Source organism: Lepus europaeus, chromosome 20 (assembly GCF_033115175.1).
Source record: "Lepus europaeus isolate LE1 chromosome 20, mLepTim1.pri, whole genome shotgun sequence".
NCBI lineage: Eukaryota > Metazoa > Chordata > Mammalia > Lagomorpha > Leporidae > Lepus > Lepus europaeus.
The window spans coordinates 4,983,411-4,991,014 of NC_084846.1; positions in this window are offsets into that span (position 1 = coordinate 4,983,411).

Below are 7,604 nucleotides of genomic sequence, written 5' to 3' on the forward strand. Positions count from 1 at the left end.
AAATTGAAAATAGAAGTTCCCCTGCCTGAGACCCTCCCCTAGAGACAGTGAAAGCTCACGGAGTCCGAGTTTAATTTTTATTTATTTGAATACAGAGGGGAAGAGAAAAACAGAGAGAGAGAGAGAGGGCGCTTTATGTGCTGGTACACTCCCCAAATGCCTGCATCAGCCAGGGCCGGGCCAGCTGAAGCCAGGAGCCAGGAGCTCTATCCGGGTCCCCACATGGGCAGTACCTCCGTCGTCCCCTGCTGCCTCCCAGGGTGCACACGAGCAGGAAGTTGGAATCAGAGCAGAGCCAGGACTCAACCCCGGGTGTGAGGGTCCCAATCCACGTCCTAACCACTGCACTGACCGCCGGCCCCCGGACTCTGGGCTGAAATGCTGGCTCTGCACTTCCTCCATGGGTGACCCTGGCCGTCGCCTGCAAGGCAGAGCTACTGACAACACCACTGGAGTGACACAGTCTGTTTCGCGGTCTCCATACCCTTGAACAAGACCTTGACTCTGGTGTCTGAGGACCACGCCCTTTTGCCAGCTGAGGCTTGGATAAGGTGATGGGGCCCCACGTGTGCCAGCTGCACAGTCGCTGATCCTAGGCAGCTCCAGACACCCCGCTGTCCCCTTTGTGATCACCTCTGTGTCCCCAGATCACCCAGTTTGAGTGCATTGGGTCCATGCATCCAGGACTCTGCGTGACGCACTACACGCGTGTTATAACACAGGGGAGCAAAATGCATGCCCGGGAGCCCATCGGCTGGCTCCACCGTGGAAACATCACGGATAGCCGGGTGGGCATTTGGTACAGGGGTCCCGTTTCAGGGGGGCTGGGCGCAGGTCCCAGCTCTGCTCCCCATTCCAGCTGAGAGCAGTGTTTCCAACATAAGCAACATCCATCAAACTTGCGTGCTGTTAATCCACCACTGACCTCATCCCCAAAGTCTCCACGGCTCGAATTCTGTGTGCAACATTCCCTGTTTTTTTTTTTTTTTCAAAAACTCCTTTTCATAAATCATTGTTGAAACAAAAATGTGTCTCTTTGCCCAGAAGGCAAAGCTTTCCTAGCAACCGGAAGGAGAAACTGTACTCAATTTTTTTTTTTTTTGCAGGTGGGGCTTAGAGTGGGAGGTGGGCGGGGGCTTCACAGCTGCCTCGTACCCCCCACCTTGTTGCTATGTCCCCAGGCCCCCAGAAGCCACCCCATAAATTCCTTCGTTGCTTAAATCACCGAGTCAGTTTTCTGTCCCATGTCTGGAAGGAGCAGCACAACCCCAAACGGTAACTACGGAAACCAACGCAGCAGCGAGGGGGAAGAAAGCACTGTTGAATGTCGTGTGCGGGCCAGCAAAGATTGCCCAATGTGCACAAGGCTCTAGCACGCCTACACCCCCCCCCCGTCCTCTGATTGCACACTCACCGCCCACGCCCCACATCCCAGTCTGTGCCAGGCTCAGCAGAGATCCGTGTGCTCTTCCCGCTGCCCGGAATCTCATCCAGTCCTCGAAGTTCATCCGCTAAGAGATCCTGGGGGTGGTGATTGGCGCAGCAGCTGAGATACCCCCTAGGACGCCTGCGCCCCGTGTCAGAGTGCCTGGGTTCGAGTCCCGCCTCTGCTTCCCATGCGGTTCCTTGCTCACGCGCGCCTTGGGAGGCAGCAGGTGCTGGCCAAGCACCTGGGTCCCTGCCGCCTACAAGGGAGACTTGAAAGAAGTTCCAGGCTCCTGGCTTCAGCCTGGCCCCGCCCCGGCTTTGGCGGAGGTGTTTGGGGAGTGTGCCAGCAAGTGAGAGCTCTCTTTCCCTGTCTGTGCCCCTCAAGTATATATATTTGACAACATGAATGAACCTTGAGGACAGGACGCGCAGCGAAATACGCCAATCACAGGACAAACACTGTGGGATTCCCCTCACAGGGGGTCTCCAGAGCCAATAGTCACAGACACAGAAAATATCCAGGCGCCAGCAGCTGGGGCAGGAGGACGGAGAGTGAGCGCTCCCTGGGGAAGCCAGGAGCCTGGTCCAGGCTGGGCAGGTGAGCGAGGTTGGAGACGGATGATGGCCATGGTTGCACGATCATGAGAAAGGTGTTTAATGCCACCCAACTGTGCGCTGACCAATGGTGCAAAATGATCGCTTTTCTGATGTGAATAGTTTACCATGATCAAAAAGCAAACGTGGAGAATGGCCACGGGCAGACGTCAGAATCCCGCAGCACAGCCACTGTCGTGAACTGTCCTTCCTGCCTGGCCGGCCAGAGGGCGGAGGGCGGCTCGCGCCCCCCTCGGCGGTCCCCGCGCTTCTGCAGATCTGCAAGGCCTTCCACGCTGTAGATGAGCAGTCGCTTATGTAACCGGTCCCGGGCGGGTGGATGCCTGGGCTCGCTCCCATCTCGCTATTACACAAAGAACTGCAGTGAATAATCTTCTGTGCATCCATCAGCTCGCACATGTGCAAGTGCTTCTGTCATGACACTACTTGGCCAAAGAATGCTTGCGTTTGCAATTGTCCTGAACGTGCGCGGAGTCACGTCCATCCTGGTGGCCCTTCGTCTGCGTGCTCTCTCCCTGCCTTCCCCATGGCCTCGCCATACTGCGTGTTTGTGCTAATCTAGCAGGTAAAAACGAGTATCTGTGTGGGTTTTCCAAAAGTCTTATTTATTTAAAAGGCAGGGTAAGGGTGACAGAGAAAACAGGAGAGAGAGAGAGAGAGAGAGAGAGAGAGAGAGAGAGAGAGAGAGGTCTTCCATCTTCTGCTGCCTTCCCGGGTGCATTAGCAGGGAGCTGGATCAGAACTTGAACCAGGCACTCCCATTTGGGATGGTGTCGAAGGCAGGGGCATAACCTGCTACCCACAATGCCTGCCCCCTTCAGCGTGGTTTTCACTTGCATTTCTCTTATTATGTGTGAGGCTGATTTCTTATGGGAGAGGACCAATTGCAGTTTTGTTTTTTGTTTTTCACATTCTGATTATACCTTTGTCCATTTGTTTTCAATTGGATTCTCGGGTTTTATTATTCATTTCTAGTAACTCTTTACATATTAAGGGGAGTCTGTGATATGAAGTGCAAACTCCCAGTTTGCTTTTTGTGCTTGAAACTTTCCTGTAGGGGTTTTGGCTTTGTTTTTTATACTGTAAAATTCCTTATCTTTTAAGATTTTTTTTTTCAACTTGCGCATCTCAAGCTGTAGTTAGAACACACCCACATCGGTTCCTGTGCTCAAACTGAAAGATAACGTGAATCATCTTTTCAAAACTCTCCGGCAGTCTCCCGTTACCTGGGTTCAAACCCACAGCTACACGATCGGACCCCTGAACATCCCAACTTACCTCGTCCTCTCTCCCTGTCACCCACTCGCTCCAGGAACTCTGACTCCTCTCTCTCTCTCTCTCTCTCTCTCTCTCTCTCTCTCTCTCTCTCTCTTCCATCCTTTCTTCTTTTCGAAAAGCACACAGATGGCCGGCGCCGCGGCTCACTAGGTTAATCCTCCGCCTTGCGGCGCCGGCACACCGGGTTCTAGTCCCGGTCGGGGCACCGGTCCTATCCCGGTTGCCCCTCTTCCAGGCCAGCTCTCTGCTGTGGCCAGGGAGTGCAGTGGAGGATGGCCCAGGTACTTGGGCCCTGCACCCACATGGGAGACCAGGAGAAGCGCCTGGCTCCTGCCATCGGATCAGTGCGGTGCGCCGGCCACAGCGCGCTACTGCGGCGGCCATTGGAGGGTGAACCAACGGCAAAGGAAGACCTTTCTCTCTGTCTCTCTCTCACTGTCCACTCTGCCTGTCAAAAAAAAAAAAAAAAAAAAAAAAAGCACACAGAGACAAGCAGAGAGAGCGAGCTTCCATCAAGCCAGGCACTCCTGTATGGGATGCAGATGCCCAAGCAGCGACTGGGTCACCCAGAGGAACTTCCACTCCTCTTAACCGTGCAGGGGGCCGAGCGCCTTTCCCCACTTGAAAGGGACTTAGTTCACTCCTCAAATACCCACAACAGCCAAGTCTGGGCCAAGCTGAAGCCAAGAGCCCACAACTCCATCTGGGTCTCCTGCGTGGGTGCCAGGGATCCAAGCACTTGGGCCATCTTCTACTGCTTTCCCAGGCCACAGCAGAGAGCGGGATTGGAAGTGGAGCAGCCGGGGCTCGAACCGGTGCCCATGTGGGATGGAAGTGGAGCAGCCGGGGCTCGAACCGGTGCCCATGTGGGATGGAAGTGGAGCAGCCGGGGCTCGAACCGGTGCCCATGTGGGATGGCAGCGCTTCAGGCCAGGGCGTTAACCCACTGCGCCGGCCCCAATCTTTCACTGTTATTTCACTGAGGTTTTCTGGTCTCAGCAACCGTACCACTTCCTCCAGGAAGCCCTCCTCAGCCTCTCAGTCAAGGTCTCCCTAACCAAGCTCTGCCGGGAAGGATCTCCCTCATTCCGCCGCTCTTTCCGTCCCAGAAGTGACAAACACTCAGTAATCAACCCCAAATGTGTGTGCTGGCTTAATCCTTCCTCCCCTCAGCAACAGCGCTTGGCCAGAAAATGCTCACTGACGGTTTGTGAGGCCTGGAGGGGCTCAGGAGCCCAGGAGCCCTGGAGGCCGGGCTGGGGCTGGGGCTGGGGCTGGGGCTGGGGCCGGGCTCACCCTGGAGGTCCAGTCCCTGCAGGCACCCTCCCCCACGCCTGGACTCAGCCTGTCTCCTATCCATAGTAAACTGGAGAAGTCCCCGCCCCCCCGCAGGGAAAAGTCCCTACTATGTGCCGGCACACAGTAGGTGCTCAACTAACCCCAGCCCTTGGTTGTTAGATTGGTAGCAGCAGCCTGGCTGGGTCTCCTGGGTCCCGCCCTGCCTTTCCTAGGAAGCCCTGGGCTGGAAGCCCGGGAGGACAGGGTAAAACCAGAGGCCGCCCGCGCCTCCTCCGTGCGGGGCCCAGGGCGGGGAAGGCGGGCGGGCGGCCGGGTCCTCGCCCTCGGCTCCAGGCATTCCTGCGGGCGGGGCCCGAGGCTCTCTGGCGCCGTCTGGTGGCCAAGCGCGAGAGGCCACGTGGACTTGGCCGCTCACCGGTGAGCCAGAGTGGGCGCGCGTGGACGTGGACTCCCCTTCCAATCCGGGGTCCCGAGCCCAGGTGCCTCAGCAACCTTGCTGTGTGACCCTGGGGACCTCACTCGACTTCTCTGTGCCTCCGTTTCTTAACTGCACAGGTTGGGGCAGTGCATCGGGTTCCCCCCCCCACAATTTTGTATTTAATTTTATTTATTTGAGAAGCACAGCAAACAGACAAAGCCTCGTTTTTGCTGGACCGTTTCTCCCCAAATGCCTGCCGAACCAGGTATCCCACCTGGGTAGCAGGGACCCAGCCACAATGAACCACCCAGCACCTGCTGCGGGTCCCAGGCACTCGGATAGGGGGTGCAGGTGTGCCCAGCGGCGTCGTAACCGCTTGCAGCAAACGCCAACCCTTGTTTGCTTGTTTTTACAGCTTCATTTATCTGAAAGGCAGAATCAGCCCACTGAGCCGCTCCGGTCCACCCGGTCCACCCGCGGCCGCTCTGGGTTTTGTTTTTCCTTCTCCTCCACTGATCCTTGGTGCCTAAGGGCATGTTGTTCCCTTCCTGGGCCCCACCCCAAACTTCAAAACTCGAGCTCATGGGCGCTGCAGGCCTGGGCCTGCTGCACGAAGTTCAGCCGTTCTCCACCTGAGGAGGCATTCCCACCTGGAGAGAGAGGACTTGGAGAGACGAGAGACAGAGACGCCGACGCCGGGGGAGAGAGCACTCAGGCCGTCTTCCACTGCTTTCCCAGGCCACAGCAGACAGCTGGATGGGAAGTGGAGCAGCCGGGACTCCGAATGGCACTCTGACAAGGACGTGGGTGTCACGAGAGGCAGCTTAGCCAGCTGCACCACGATGCCCCCACCCTCCCCAAGCCGAGGTCTCTCTGGTTTTCTTGACTGCTTGTTTGAACTTAAAGCATAACCCAGCCTCCTGACCTGGAACACTCTGCAGCCGTGTGGGGCCTCAGTTTCTGGATCTGTACAATGGGTGCTAGCCCTCCTGATGTGTAGAAAACATATTTGAGAGGTAGACAGTGCTCCCACCCACTGGCTCACTCCGCAAATGCCCACGACAGCCAGGGGCTGGGCCAGACCAAAGCCAGGAGCCCGGAGCTCCATCCGGGTCTTCCTCATGGGTAACAGGGACCTGAGCCAGCACCTGCTGCCCGCCAGGGTGTGCCTTCGCAGGAAGCTGGAGTCGGGAGCGGAGCTGGGACTCAAACCACTGCACCACACGCCTGCCCCAGTGCTAATTCTTACGTCAGCGTAGCTGTGAGACTTCCACGTGTGGGCAGCAGACACACTGCGCGTAGTAGGTGCTCAGCAAACAGGACTAAAGAGGCAGACCCCGCCCACTGCCTTTGCTCCTAACACACTTGCTTCCCCGCCCACGGGGACTGGAAGGTGGGGGCGCCCCGAGCCTCCATTCCTGGGGGGGGGGGCTGTGAGATTCAAGCACACCCCAGGCTCCTTAGCGACTGTCCACGCTGCACGGGCGGGAATTGTGTCTGGAGAGTGTGTGGCTGGCTCCCCAGCAGAGGCCAGGCCCACAGCAAATGCTTAATGAATCTTTGTTGGGGAAACATGTGTTGCTATTTGGAGTGTGGGGGATCCGGAGACATTCCAAGAGGCCAGAGGCCCCGCGCTGGAAGGCTTGATTTCAGCATCAACTGCCTGCTACCCGGCCCGTTCCTAAGCGAAAGCCGGTTCAGGATCCTCCTCAGTAGGCGCGTTCAGCCGCCAGCAAGAATTGCTTTCAGACAGAGAGCGCCTTCTTCCAGGAATGCCTCAGCCATGACGTGTCTTCCTCTTCCAGTTCGGGACGTGCAGTCTGCCTTCTGCACCAGGGGTCTGGCGTGACTTGGGGACAATGCACAATGGGCACAACTGACCAAGCACGGTCCCTCCAAGAGAGACGAGGGAGCCACGGCAGGGGCGGGCACTCGCTTCCTGCATGGGGTGCTCGGGTTCGAGTCCCAGGCTTTGCTGCCGATCCCAGCTCCCTGCCAATGGCAGCGGGTCAGGTAGCCGGGTCCCTGATATCCGCACGGGAGATGCAGGTTGCATTGCCAGCTCCTGGCTTCAGCCTGGCCCAGCCCTGGCTGCTGTGGGCATTTGGGGAGTGGACCAGCAGATGGGGATCCCTGTCTCTCTATTTCTCTCTGTCCCTACCTTTCAAATCTTTTTTTTTTTAAGATTTATTTACTTGAAAGGCAGAGCAACAAGGGAGGAGGAGAGACAGAGAGAGAGAAATCTTCCATCCAATGGTTCACTCCCAAATGCCTGAAATGGCCATGGTTGGGCCAGGCCAAAGCCAGGAACCAGGAGCTCCTTCCAGGTCTCCCACGTGGGTGCAGGAACCCAAGCACTTGGCCCATCCTCCACTGCTTTCCCAGGTGCATCAGCGGGGAGCTGGATCGGAAGTGGAGCAGCCTGGGCTCGAACAAGCAGCCATGCAGGATACCGGCAGTGCAGGCAGTGGCTTTACCCACCATGCCACAGCCCCAGCCTCAATCAAGTAATTTTCTTTTTTAAAGGCAACCCCAGAGCCCAGTGAGAGGACTTTGAACCACGGAG